This window comes from Geotrypetes seraphini, chromosome 6, assembly GCF_902459505.1.
Source record: "Geotrypetes seraphini chromosome 6, aGeoSer1.1, whole genome shotgun sequence".
Classification (NCBI taxonomy): Eukaryota; Metazoa; Chordata; class Amphibia; order Gymnophiona; family Dermophiidae; genus Geotrypetes; species Geotrypetes seraphini.
Genome location: NC_047089.1, coordinates 12,140,745 through 12,154,994, shown reverse-complemented (window position 1 = coordinate 12,154,994; position 14,250 = coordinate 12,140,745). Strand labels below are relative to the sequence as shown.

The window sequence follows — 14,250 nt, the reverse complement described above, 5'->3', positions numbered from 1 at the left end:
CTCCACTGGTCACCTGTCGAATTTCATATTGTTTTCAAGGTTCTGCTATTAACTTTTAAAGATTCATTAAGACAGTGTTTCCCAACCCTGTCCTGGAGGATAACCCTAATGAATATGCATGAGAAAGATTTGCATATAATGGAGGTGAAAGGCATGCAAATTTGCTCCATGCATATTCATTAGGGCTTTCTTGAAAACCTGACTGGCTGGTGGTCCAGGAATTGTAGCATAAAAGAATGATTTGAAGGTGGGAAGAGGCACATGTGGGCTTCATGCTGGTGCCATTCACGGCCTCTCTGCCAGGCTCTGTTTGTGGTGGCAGCGGGCACCAAATGAGGGTTTTGCACCTGGATTTCTACTGCTCTTTTTCTCTGCCAGTGGCTTGATGCCAACCTCTTAGTTGGCCCATTCAATCTTTTCCAGAGGGGCGGGCAAACAGCTTTTCTTCCTAGAACCTCTTCCTCTCCGAGGACGCTGCCAGGGGGGCGTGGAGCCGTGTCAGCCGGTGCCAGGGCTCAGCCCATGCCGAGGAGTGCCCGGGGACTTCCTCCTCCCTCCGGCTCCCACGCGTTTCGGCAGACGGGTCCCAGCTCCCGAGCAGGGCGGACTGGCCGAGACGCAGCTCCGAGACCGACCTTTTCGGCATGGTGGGAGCCGAAACCTGACAGCCTTCGGCCCCCGGCTCGGGGTGGGAAGATTCGGCCGCTGGAAGGTAACGTCTGCTTTGCCCTCTGGTTTCGGCTGGTTTCGGCCACTTTCTAGACTCTTAGGATTGCAACTTAGGGAGAATTGGCCAAAGTTTTTTTTTTTTTTTTGATTGCCCGGAGCCCCCCCTGAACTGAGGGGAAGGGGTTTTCTTTCTTTCCGTGCCTCCCTGCCTTTCCAGGTCCCATCCCCAAAGAGTTTACCACACAGCGCTTTGTTTCTGCTCATTTACCACCTCCTGCTCCGTTCTCTGAATTATCGCTTTGCTCCTCTTCCCCTCCCCCCCCCCCTCCACTGTGGTGAATGATAAATAGCTGTTATTATAGGCCTGACATCAGATACAATGTTTTCCCATAGATCAAGGAGCTCAGAGTTTAAAAAAAAAAAAAAGTTCAAACCCCCCCCCCTCACATGGGGAGAGGGAGCAGTGCCACATGTCAGCTCTCAAAAACAAACCCCCAAAAAGTAAACAGACACATGAAAAAAAAAATCAATAATGAAAAATCACGAGGTGACATTTTCAGTCTTTCTTTTTCTCCTCCTTCTTGTCTGTCTCTTGTCTTCATTTTCTGCATTCTCCTCTCTCCATCTCTCCCTGGGCCCTCTGACCCCTGTCCCTTCGTGTCAGATTTTATATAAAAATACCTTTTCACGTTACCCCAGCCAGTGATTAAACAATTTCCACAAAAATTCTGGAAAAACTGTTTGTCACTGGCAGGTGTAATGTGAACACAAGATCTGCCGCTGCTGGGTCAGACCAGGGTTCATGGACAACCCCGCGAAAGACAAAGGCGCGCCCCGAAAACTGAGCGCAAGACGGAGGCGCGCGCCAAAGAAAATTACAGTTTTTAGGGGCTCCGACGGGGGGGTTTGTTGGGGAGCCCCCTCAGTTTACTTAATAGAGATCGCGCCGGCGTTGTATGGGGTTTGGGGGGTTGTAACCCTCCACATTTTACTGTAAACTTAACTTTTTCCCTAAAAACAGGGAAAAAGTGAAGTTTTCAGTAAAATGTGGGGGGTTACAACCCCCCCCAACGCCCCCACAACGCGGCGCGATCTCTATTAAGTAAATTGGGGGGGTTCCCCCCACGCCCCCCCGTCGGAGCCCTAAAAACAGTAATTTTCTGCGGCGCACGCCTCCGCGCTGCGCTCAATTGTCTGTGCGCGCCTTTGTCCCGGCACGCTTTTGAGCCAACACCCAGACCAGTAGTCCATCATGCCCAGCAGTCCACTCACATGGCGGCCCTTAGGTCAAAGACCAGCACCCTAACTGAGACCAGCCCTACCTGCGTACTTTCTGGTTCAGCAGGAACTTGTCTAACTTTGTCTTGAATCCCTGGAGGGAGTTTTCCCCTATAACAGACTCCGGAAGAGCGTTCCAGTTTTCTACCACTCTCTGGGTGAAGAAGAACTTCCTTATGTTATTACGGAATCTATCCCCTTTCAACTTTACAGAGCGCCGTCTCGTTCTCCCTACCTTGGAGAGGGTGAACAACCTGTGTCTATCTACTAAGGGTTCCTTTTACAAAGGTGCCCTAGCGTTTTTAGCAGAAAATCTACCACCTGCTCAAAAGGAGGCAGTAGCGGCTAGCGTGCGGGGTAATGTAGCATACGCTATTCCGGGCGTTAAGGCCCTAGCGTGGCTTTGTAAATGGAGCCCAAAGTCTATTCCCTTCATTATCTTGAATGTTTCGATCATGTCCCCTCTCAGTCCTCTCTTCGCCCGTCGAGATGTAAGCTATAATGAGCGAGGTTCAGAATTTAGAATTAAGACGTGTTCTTGGCTTCCCACTTTCTACGGGTTGTTGAAGTGATCATATATGGCGATTCTGTAAAAGGTTGCACGCAGGGCACCGGTCTGGGTGAAAGGGGGGTTTGTTTTGACTTGGATGAGAGACGGGAGGAGGAAGGTGAGGGGTCTATGCGAGGGAGGGATAAAGGGTAAATCCTGGGTTCAAAAGAATTAAAAGGACCGAGAGTCGTTCTATAGAGCTTTTTTTTTTTTCTTTGTTGGGTTTAAGTTGAATATCTTGACTTCTAACCCTGCCGTCTGTAATATAACCCTGCCGTCTGTAATGTAACCCTGCCGTCTGTAACTTTATTTTCTGAAAAAAAAAAACCCACTTCCAGGATTTCCCAGATGTTCTCTTATTGTCTGGTCAGATTACACTTTTAGCCTGAAGGAAGGATTCGCTGTATTTTACATCTATGGCTTTTGTTTCTCCGGTTTGTGAGAACTTTTCCTCCTCGTTCTTTTGTGGAAAGCCTTGCTATTTCCTCTATCAGATCTGAGGATGATGTGTTTGTCTATTGCTTAATATAAGAAAAAAAAAATGCATTCCTGTTTTTGCATGTATTTCTCTGATGTGTTGCATGCAGATTCCAGCTTCTTGGCTGGCTTTAGGGAGTTTGTAATCTGGGATTTGTATTTCATGGCGGGAGAGAGGGGTTGAAAGGCTGGCTGCTGGGGCCGGAGAGAGGAGCCGAGACCAGGGGCTAATGACTGGGGCTTGGATGGTGCTGAAACCTGGGACTTGGGGTTGGTGTTCAGGCCCGGAAAAGGGCAGCGGTGAGAGCCTGGTTGTTAGGGGCAGGGAGAGGAAAGATTTGGTGACTAGCGAGAGGCTGCATGAATGAGGACGGATCATTTCAGCAAGGACTCGAGCCGGTTAGCAAAGATTTAAAAGAATATAATAGGAAACAATAATGAAGGTACTAGAAAAATTTTCAATAAATCAAATCAGTCCTCAGTTAAGAATCTCTGAAAGAGATAAGTTTTCAGATTTTTCCTAAAAAGTGATAGAGATAATGATGTTCTGATAATCGAGGGAAGATCGTTCCAAACTTTTACCAAGGAATAGGTTAAGGAATTTGAGAATTTACCTAGGGTCTTGATCCCTTTAGCAGAAGGGAAGAGCAATTTAAATGTACACTTCCCCCTCCATATTTACGAATTCCGTATCTATGGATTCGCTTATTCGCGGTTTTAATTAAAAAAATACATGTTCATTTTTCAGGCTATTTTAAGCCCCCCCTTAAGCCTTACCTGGTGGTCTAGCGGGTTTTCGGGGCAGGAGCGATCTTCCCACGCTCCTGCCCCGTGCAGATCGCTCACAGGAAATGGCTCGAGAGACTACGGGAGCTCAAGGCAGCCATTTCCTGTGAGCGATCTGCACGGGGCAGGAGCGTGCGAAGATCGCTCCTGCCCTGAAAACCCTCTAGACCACCAGGTAAGGCTTAAAGGGGGGGGCTTAAAATAGCCGGGGGGGAAGTGGGGGTTAGGGGCAGAACTGGCCCGAATGTTATTCGCGTTTTTTTAATATTTGTGGGCCGGCTCTGCCCCTAACCACCACGAATACGGAGGGGGAAGTGTATGTGTATTCCTGGTAGTGTGAAACCGAAGAGAGTTAAATGATAGAGGTAATAAAGGCGGAAAAATTCCGTGTAAAATTTTAAAAATTACATTGGCACACTTAAATTGAACTCTCATGGGCCACATTCCAGGGCAACCCAAGACAGTCTCGGAAAACATGGAACAGTTTGTCACCTTATGGACAGCCATTTACAGTGTGGGTGAAATGGGTGCTCCATGCCCACAGCTGCAGCTACAAGAAAGAACGAACTTTGCTGGTCTTCAGAATAATAATCTCCAATTAGCCTTGGGTGTACAGAATATTTTTCAAAACCACACCATGAGAAAGAATGTGAATGCTACAAATATCTGTGGAATGCTTTCTGTTCTGGGACACCCGCTTATAGGATGCTGGAAATAGATTTCAGATGGAGGCAGAGCTTGTCCGCAGGCTGAGTATTTTGTGTTCAATTCTGGAGGCTTCACCTTCAGAAGATCACAGAAAGGACAAACGCAGTTCAGAAAACGATTGTAGCACAAGGCCTGCTATACCCAAGAAGAAGTCAGAGAAATACATCTTAGAACATTCTAGAACAAATACCAATACTTGGATGAATCCAATATTCATTAGCTGTTGTTTTAATAAAGGCAATGCTAACAACAAAAATGGGATGATTTATCTATCTTTCTGGCAATCATTACAGGACAATAAATAAATATATAATGCCCTCTTATTAAATTTAAATCAGTTATTTTATGTTTAAATCTGTTTATTCATTTCAAACAACAAACAGTACAAAAAAATGTAAGTCTCCCTCCAACTTAGGAATCAAGGAAACTCTTATATCTTGGCATCCCAAGTCCTCTAAATTTTCTTCACACTTCTACCTCTAACCCTCTGTTGTAGTTCCTTCCTATTTCTCCTACTGTAAACCGCGTCGAGCTCTACGAGCGTGGAGATGATGCGGTATACAAACCTAAGGATTAGATTAGATAGTGGATGCTGCGGATGGGCAGACTGGATAGGCCATTTGTCCTTTATCTGCCATCATGTTTCTCTTTTTCTATAACCATAAAGCTCTATGACATCACAATGCAGGTGGAAAGAGCCTTAGCCTATGGGAAGAGGAGATGCAAATGTTAAGAGCCTTAGCCAATAGGGAGAGGAGGAGATAGCACTTCTACCTCTAACCCTCTGTTGTAGTTCCTTCCTATTTCTCCTACTGTAAACCGCGTCGAGCTCTACGAACGTGGAGATGATGCGGTATACAAACCTAAGGATTAGATTAGATTAGATTAGATTACAACAAAAAGCAGTAGACAGGAAAACTTCCTCCCCCCCCACACACATCCACCCCTCCAACCTACCTACCACCCACCCACCCATGGGAACAGTCAATCCAACATCCAACAGTCAATTGAGCAGTCTACTACGTACAGAGGGTTGCAAAGTGGAACAAAAGGGCAACCGACAACAAAGATAAAAGGAGCCAGATTTAGAATCCATATCCGTAATGGCCAGACGTTCATATCCTGCCAGCTGGATCATTTGAGTCCTCCAATGAGACACCGTAGGGGTATTGGGTGACAGCCAACACTGAGGAATCGTCTTGATGCCCATAACTATAGCTTTCCGGGCAAACGCTGCAGCACCCGGACGAACCGGGTGTAAGGACAGTTTTAATGTGAAGATAAAGGTGTCCAAAGGTAACCAAGTACAGTTCCAGAAAGATGTAAGATGCTGACATACACGTGTCCAATAAGCCCGTATACCCGGACAGAGCCAAAACATATGACCCAACGATGCTCTAGGTGCTGCACACTTGGGACATTGGTCAGTAGCGCAAAGGCGGGCATGGAAGGCTCTAACAGGAGCAAAATATGCCTGAACCAAAAACTTATAGTACCATTCTTTCTCCGCTACAGACACCAAATATTTCGCCCCCAAGGAAACACTCCGCTTAAGCATGTCGGCAGAGACGGGGGAAATGTAAATCTTGAGTCCATTTAACAGCTAACGCGGCATAGTCCAAGTCTCCAGCCAGTTCCTGCAAAAAACGGTGATGAAAACGCAGAGGGATAGGTATCTGTGCAGTTAAACAAAGAGCCTCTGACAATTTCTCCTTATGTCCTCTTTCAGAGCAGAACCAGGAAGGGAATGTACGTAATGTTGCAATTGACTGTAAGGAAACCAGTCTCCAGCTCCAAAGGCAGAAGAGTCACATAGCATCTGAAAGGACTGAATAGAACCATCATTTTGGAGTACATGATACAAATAAAACAGACCCTTCCCAGACCATCGAGGATGCGCATCCAGCCCCATACCAGGGAGAAAGTCCCCGTTACCAGTAATAGGGAGACATGGAGTCACATCAGATCAAATAGCCAACTGAGTGCAGAGTTGTTTCCAAACTTTTCTGATGGGAGAGAGTAGAAAATCCCCATAATGGTGCTCCCTAGGTGGTAAACACTTCACATGAATCAAATAGCTAAAGTGATAGGGAGCAAAAGCTAAACATTCGACCCCAGTAGCAGAAAAATAATTAGTCCCACAGAACCAATCGGTCACATATCGGAGCTGACAGGCCACATTAAGGCGACCTAAATGTAATAACCCGAGGCCCCCCTGTGCAATAGGTAAAGATAAGGTGTGAAAAGGAATTCTAGATCGTTTGCCCCCCCCCCCATAAATACATAAGAACATAAGAAGTTGCCTCCGCTGAGGCAGACCAGAGGTCCATCTCGCCCAGCGGTCCGCTCCCGCGGCAGCCCATCAGGCCCATTGCCTGAGCAATGGTCCCAGACTATCCCTATAACCTACCGCTACTCTTATCTGTACCCTTCAATTCCTTTATCCTCTAGGAACCTATCCAAACCTATCCAAACCACCTACAGAAGCAAAGAGTGACGGTGTAGCCGAAAATGACAGTGCAGAAGAAAAAGAGGTAAAGTTTGTAAAAGATAAAGCCATCTAGGAATGACCATCATGTTATACAGAGCTATCTTACCCATCAGAGTCAAAGGATAATGTCGCCAAGCCTTCAAATATTGATCAGTCCTAGTCAGCATAGGGAGAATGTTAATAGAGTACAGAGTGGTCAAATCCCTGGGTATAAGAATGCCCAAATAATGAATGGAGGAAGGGGCCCAAACCAAGGGGAAAAGTATCCAAAAGACCCAGGGAGACCAGGGAGTCAAAATAAGTCTGGGAATAGGAATTAGGCCCATATGTAATCAATAATCTAAAGTCAAAACCCTGTAGAGAAACATGTAAGAGCAAATTGCGACCCTGCGGGTCCTGGTGACATAAAGTAACAGCACACGTCAACCCTTTGCGGATTAGCAAACAAACCTCAGCCCGTTTCCCTCCAGAAGAGGCATAAAACACTGATCCCACCCATCCCCTCTGCAGTTTCCTATGCTCCTCAGCGGTCAATTTTGTTTCCTGTAGACAGGCCAAATCAGCTCGATGGTGCTTCAACTGTTGCAACAACTTGGAACGCTTAACCAGAAACATTCCAAGAAACAATGCGAAGTGTGCTGTCACCCAGGAGTCCCAGACAAACAATACATACAGCACATTAGAGAGAAAATCCGCACCCAGGTGCCCAGCCTCACCCAAGTGCAGGTCACATAGCACCCAACCGGTACAGTAAAAAAGAGAAGACAAAAATACATTGTAAACCACAGAAAAAACAGTGCCCAAAGAAACAAATCAAAAGACTGTTCCCAACCAACCCCCCCAACCCCCAGCCCAATCCCCAATGAACTCAAAAAACATATCCCCGCAGGAATATGAAAGAGGTCCGTGAAGACACCTTATGGGACCCCAATCCTCCTAAGCAATGTACAGTAAATATATATAGTGAGCTGTAAGACAAAGTACCAATACAGGATAAATCCAGAAACCACCCTGACTAGAAAATATACCCCTGCTAAATCAAGCAAAGTCAGGGAGGGTCCTTAGAAGAGCCAAGATGTACATTGATGAAATCCTGTGCTTCTGTGGCTACCGAAAAAGAGTGCCACGTGCCATCGTGCTGAATCTTCAATAAGGCTGGGTACACAAATAAAAACCGACGTTTAAGTTCCACCAGCCGCGTGCAAAGTGGGTAAAAAGCTTTACGTCGTTCAGTGAGCGCCAGGGAATAGTCTTGACTGAGACGAATAACAGAGTCCCTCAGTTTCAGTGAATCTTTCTGGAACCGGTACTGGCGCAGAATTTCCAGCTTGTGCCTATAATTTAAGAATTTAGCAATCACCACGCGGGGTCTCGCATCGCGGGCAGGCCGCATACCTATACGGTGGGCCTTCTCCAGACAGAGGGAGCCCGGAGCCACAGCATCCGGGAATTCCATCTCAAGCCAGCCTTCCAATTCCATAAGCAGGCGTGCATCCGGAATAGTCTCAGGAACTCCTAGAAAGCGTAAATTGCTGCGGCGTGACCGATTTTCAAGGTCATCAAGCTTATCAGCCTGCTGCCACACCATTTCCTGCAGGGCCGCGATGTCCATTTCATGGGAGTTAACCGTATCCTCCGCATTAGAAACCCGCTGTTCCAGTTGCGTAGTGCGGATAGCGGTCTCAGTCAAAAGATGTTCCATTCGGGACATTTGGGATGTAAGTGTGTCTAAATGTGGTCCCAGCACTTGAGCGTCCGCGTCTTTTATGTCAGCCAACGCCGTGTCTGTGAACTCGGACACAGCCGTACCCGATGTGGCCGCCATTTTGTTTTTCCTGGGCTTCAAACGTGGCTTTTCGGAATGAGCGATTTGCTTGCGGGCAGACTCTTGTGATCGAGTCAGGTACCGTTCCATATGTACCCGATCTAATCCGCCACTGAAAAGCCCGATCAGGGTGCCGATTCAGCAAGGTAAAGCCGCGTTTGGAGGAGCAGGGTCCCGGAGCCGATCGAGAACACGTCTCTAGCGGCTCATAGCGTCACGTGACCCCATCAGTTATTTATTAAACACTATGGGGCTCATAATCCAAAGAGAAAAACGTCCAAAAACCGGCCTAAGTCGGCACTTGGACGAACATTTCCCAAATACGATCAACTGCCGATACTAAAAACATGTTTTGGACGTATTTCTAAACGACCTAGGCCTTCATAGTGCCGCTGAATGACCAAAGCTAAACGTGGTGTTTCGGGAGGAGTGTCGAGGGTGGGAGTTGGGCGGGACGTGGGCTGGCTTAGACTTGGTCGTACAACATGTATAACCGAAAGTTATACAGCCCACGATCGACGGAACTTGGACGCTGTGACTTAGACCATGTAAAAACATAGTCTAACTCACAAAAAACCACCTAAAGTCACCAGATAAGCGCTGCAAACACATAAAACAGACCCCCACACACTACCCCAGTGATCACCGATCTCCCCCCCCCCTAAAACTATCAATCACATCTTTAAAATTCAGTCTCTAGACTCGAGTCTAGACCATCATCACCTGGCTGCCTGGTATAGGAAAACCTAGTCGTTCAGCACAGAGGCAGCTTAAGTTGTCTTGGGGGTAGGTTAGGGACCCATAGAGAGGAGGACCCATGCCCATAAGCCCCTGTAATCACTGCATGGATACTTAAACATGTACACTCCCCTATACACCTGCAAAACCATATTTTACTGGCATATAAGTGGCTCCTGCAGCCATAAGGGCTATTGGGGTGGTAGATAAGTGGGTCTAGGGGATTCTGGAGGTGGTTTGGGGGGCTCATCGTCACCTATAAGGGAGCCGTAGTGAGGAGAAGCCATGGCACCCTTTTTGTGAAGTTCACAGCAGTGCCTTGTAAGGTACCCCACTATTTAGGTGGCATGTCTGGGTGTGCAGTCCATCACTTTGCAGACCCCTCCCACGTCCAACAGGGCTTGTTCTAGGCGTTTTGGACTTGGACGAAAAATTGGACGAAAATGTGGTATAAAGATGGACGATTTAGCGGCTTGGACGATCATATCAGCAGGACGTATAATTAGACGATTTTCAAAACGAAAAAACATTTGTACGTATTTTTCAAAAATGTGTCTTGAGCTGTTTTTTACTTTGGACGACTTGCGAGTTGGATGTAAACGGACTTAGACGTCCCTTTCGATTATGCCCCTCCACTTATTTAAAATTTCACAATACACTTCCCCCTCGGTATTCGCGGTTTCCGTATCTACGGTTTTGATTATTCGCGATTTTCTGCCAAAAAAATCATTTTCATATTTTGGGCTATTTTAAGCCCTGTGAAATCCCCCCTCCCCCCCCCCCCACCTTAAGCCTTACCTGGTGGTCTAGCGGGTTTTCGGGCAGGAGCGATCTTCCCACGGTCCTGCCTCGTGCAGATCGCTCACAGGAAATGGCTGCCTTGAGCTCCCTTTGTCGTCTTGAGAGACGACGGGAGCTCAAGGCAGCCATTTCCTGTGAGCGATCTGCACGGGGTAGGAGTGTGGGACAATCGCTCCTGCCCGAAAACCCGCTAGACCACCAGGTAAGGCTTAAGGGGGTGTTCACAGGGCTTTTCTTGGTTAGACTTAGATAGATGGAGTTACAATAGTCCAATCTGGAAAGAATGATTATACAAGGACAGCAAAATGTTGTTGGCAGAAGCAGGATCTCACTTTTCTCAACATGTGAAGACTAAAACAAAACATTTTTTTTTTATCAGAGAGTTGAGATGGTCATTAAAGGAAAGTGTAGAGTCAATAATGGTGCCCAAGACTTTGCTTGAGAATTCAATCTGCGGTGAGGGACCAGAAGGTAATGAAATGAGTGTAGGTAGCTGATCTAATTTTGGGCCGAGCCAAAGTAGTTTTGTTTTGGACTCATTCAGTTTCATTTGTACAGGGAGGGCCCAGGATTGGAGTTTCGTTATGCAAGCTGTTATTTTCTCGATGAGGTTAGTGAGGTTTGAATTTATCTCATAGTTACAGTGCAAAATTTTTAATACAAGTTTTTATCCTAACGTGACACATACTGGGATCTGGTACCAGTACACATTTCTTTGTAGTCCATCAGTCAAGGGCAGGAGAGTTAGGTGAAGAGGTCTGTTTTTATTGCTTTCCTAAAGTTGAGGAGCCCTTCAAGGGATCTGATCTGTGGGGGCAGTTGACTCCAATGGCTCGGTATGAAGTTGAAGGACACGAGACGTATTTCATCCTGGGAGCAAAGGGACCCGTTTGGTCATCATGTAGCCCGGCGCCGTGTCATGCAAGGGTTTGAATGCTAGCATCAGGCTCTTGAAGACACAATGTTTGGCTACAGTCAGCCAATGAGCCATCAATAGAGCTTGGGAGACAGGGTGGCGGGCATGGAGGTTTTTTAGTCCAATCGCTGCGTTTTGAATACACTGGAGGTGTCTTTTGTTCTTTGCCGTGAGACCGTTGCAGTAATCCACGCGGGAGAGTACTAAGGCATAGAGAAGTTGGGCGAAGTCAGACTCAGAAAAATAGTTCCTTATTTTTCGGAGCTGTCGCAGGTGGTAAAATGAGGAAGATACCATCTGAGAGAGGTGGTTTGAAAACGATAGGTTGCAGTCAAGGAGTATTCTTGGGTCTTTTGCAGTTATGGTAGTTGAGTCTCAGTGCAGGGAGGGACAGGCTCGGTTGCAGTGTTCATTGCAGATCCAAAGGAATTCCGTTTTGGAGGCATTTAGTTGCAGTTTGTTGACGGACATCCAGTTTTTGAATTCCGAGAGGCAGTTTAGGAGTTTTGTGATCTGGGCGTCCTAGCAGTAGGTAGAGTTGGATCTCAACCGCGAAGGAGTGAACCTGTATTTGATATTTGTGGGCTGTGTCTAGAACAGGTCTGATGTAGAGATTGAATAATAGGGGGATTGTAGAGCCCCCTGCCAAACACCGTATTTGATCGATTTTGGTTCGATAGCGCCTTATTGAGCAGAACGCTTTGGTATCTCATATTCAGGAAGGAGGCAAGCTATCATAGTGCAGTGTTTTGGATTCCAATTTCAGGGAACCATTCAATGAGGAGAGGATGGTCAATAATGTTGAATGCCGCACTGAGATCCAGCAGCACTAGAAGGTCATCATTACTCTTATCCGTGAGTTTCCAGCAGTCGTCGATGATGTCGAGAAGGACAGTTTCAATACTGCGGAATTTGCTGAATCTCGATTGGAAGGTGGATAGGACTCCTTGTTTGTCGATGAAGGAGTGCAATTGGTTTAATACTGGTTGCTTGGTTTGCCCAGGAACTTGGAGAGGAAGGGTAGGTTGGAGCCAGGTCTAAAGTTGCTGGGCCCATTAGAGTCGGGTGTGAGTTTTTTCAAGATCGGTCTGATGACTGCTGACTTCCAGTTTGCGGGCACTATGCCTGTTTCTAGAGAGGTGTTGATGAGGGAAAGGATGGAGTCTGCAAAGGCATCTTTCACAGCCATTAGGAGGTGTGGTGGACAGAGGTCTAGGTTGGAGCCGAAAAGACCAAATAGTTTCTAGTATATGTTCTCATTCTGAGCATTCGCTAACCTCGTCATAAACCCATATAGAAACATAGAAACATAGAAATAGATGGCAGAAAAGGGCCACGGCCCATCCAGTCTGCCCACCCTAATGGCCCACCCCCCCTAACTACCTCCATGAAGAGATCCCACATGCCAAATAGAAACATAGAACATGACGGCAGAAAAGGGCCACGGCCCATCCAGTCTGCCCACCCTAATGGCCCACCCCCTCTAACTACCTCCATGAAGAGATCCCACATGCCAAATAGAAACATAGAACATGACGGCAGAAAAGGGCCACGGCCCATCTAGTCTGCCCACCCTAATGGCCCACCCCTAACTACCTCCATGAAGAGATCCCACATGCCAAATAGAAACATAGAAGATGACGGCAGAAAAGGGCCACGGCCCATCCAGTCTGCCCACCCTAATGGCCCATCCCCTAACTACCTCCATGAAGAGATCCCACATGCCAAATAGAAACATAGAACATGACGGCAGAAAAGGGCCACGGCCCATCTAGTCTGCCCACCCTAATGGCCCACCCCCTAACTACCGCCATGAAGAGATCCCACATGCCAAATAGAAACATAGAACATGACGGCAGAAAAGGGCCACGGCCCATCCAGTCTGCCCACCCTAATGGCCCACCCCCCCTAACTACCTCCATGAAGAGATCCCACATGCCAATCCCATCTTTTCTTAAACTCTGGCACGCTGCTGGCCTCAATTACCTGTTGTGGAAGATTATTCCAGCGATCAACCACCCTTTCGGTGAAGAAATATTTTCTGGTGTCGCCATGAAATTTCCCACCCCTGATTTTCAACGGATACCCTCTTGTTGCCGTATGCAACATTCATGTCATCTATTCTAGAAGCATAGAAATAGACGGCAGATAAGGGCCACGGCCCATCTAGTCTGCCCACCCCAATGACCCTCCCCTACCTTTCTCTGTGAATAGATCCCACGTGTCTATCCCATTTGGCCTTAAAATCAGGCACGCTGCTGGCCTCAATCACCTGAAGTGGAAGACTATTCCAGCGATCAACCACCCTTTCAGTGAAAAAGAATTTCCTGGTGTCCCCGTGCAGTTTCCCGCCTCTGATTTTCCACGGATGACCCCTTGTTGCCGCGGGACCCTTGAAAAAGAAGATATCTTCTTCCGCCTCGATGCGGCCCGTGAGATACTTGAATGTCTCGATCATGTCACCCCTCTCTCTGCGTTCCTCGAGTGAGTACAGCTGCAACTTATCCAGCCGTTCCTGGGACGGGAGATCCTTGAGTCCCGAGACCATCCGGGTGGCCATTCTCTGGACCGACTCCAGTCTCAGCACATCCTTACGGTAATGCGGCCTCCAGAATTGCACACAGTATTCCAGGTGGGGCCTCACCATGGATCTATACAATGGCATAATGACTTCAGGCTTACGTAGTTATTTGAAAAGCTTTCAAAAAAGTTTTCTTTTCTTTTAAAATAGCAATCTATCATAAGTGGTTATCTTTAAATTAGTTTTGACCCGTAGCTGGCGTGCATATTTCACAACAAAATCTGCGTCAGGGCACGGTGTCCTAAAAAACTATAAAAAGTCTGAAATATATCCATCGATATATACATAAATAAAAAAAATTAGTACTCACAATCATTCTCGTAATCACACTCCTCATACCGCCAATCTGTTATAACATGGCGCCATGGTTGAATTTTAAGAATCTCATGTACATCCTTCTGAATATTTTTAATTTGTTTTATTTTGTAAA

The 14,250-nt window shown here is 46.9% G+C and overlaps 1 protein-coding gene across 2 annotated transcripts in view; it reads left to right on the top strand.

The window, feature by feature from the left end:
• The first annotated feature begins 294 nt into the window (after positions 1–294).
• P2RY2 (purinergic receptor P2Y2) overlaps positions 295–14,250 on the top strand; it is a 92,021-nt gene continuing 78,065 nt past the window's right edge. The window contains exon 1 of one of the 2 annotated variants that reach the window (XR_004539936.1): positions 295–712. The gene's annotated coding sequence lies outside the window, so the exon portion shown is untranslated. The remainder of the gene's footprint in view (positions 713–14,250) is intronic. The other variant, XM_033949827.1, reaches the window with a different exon arrangement.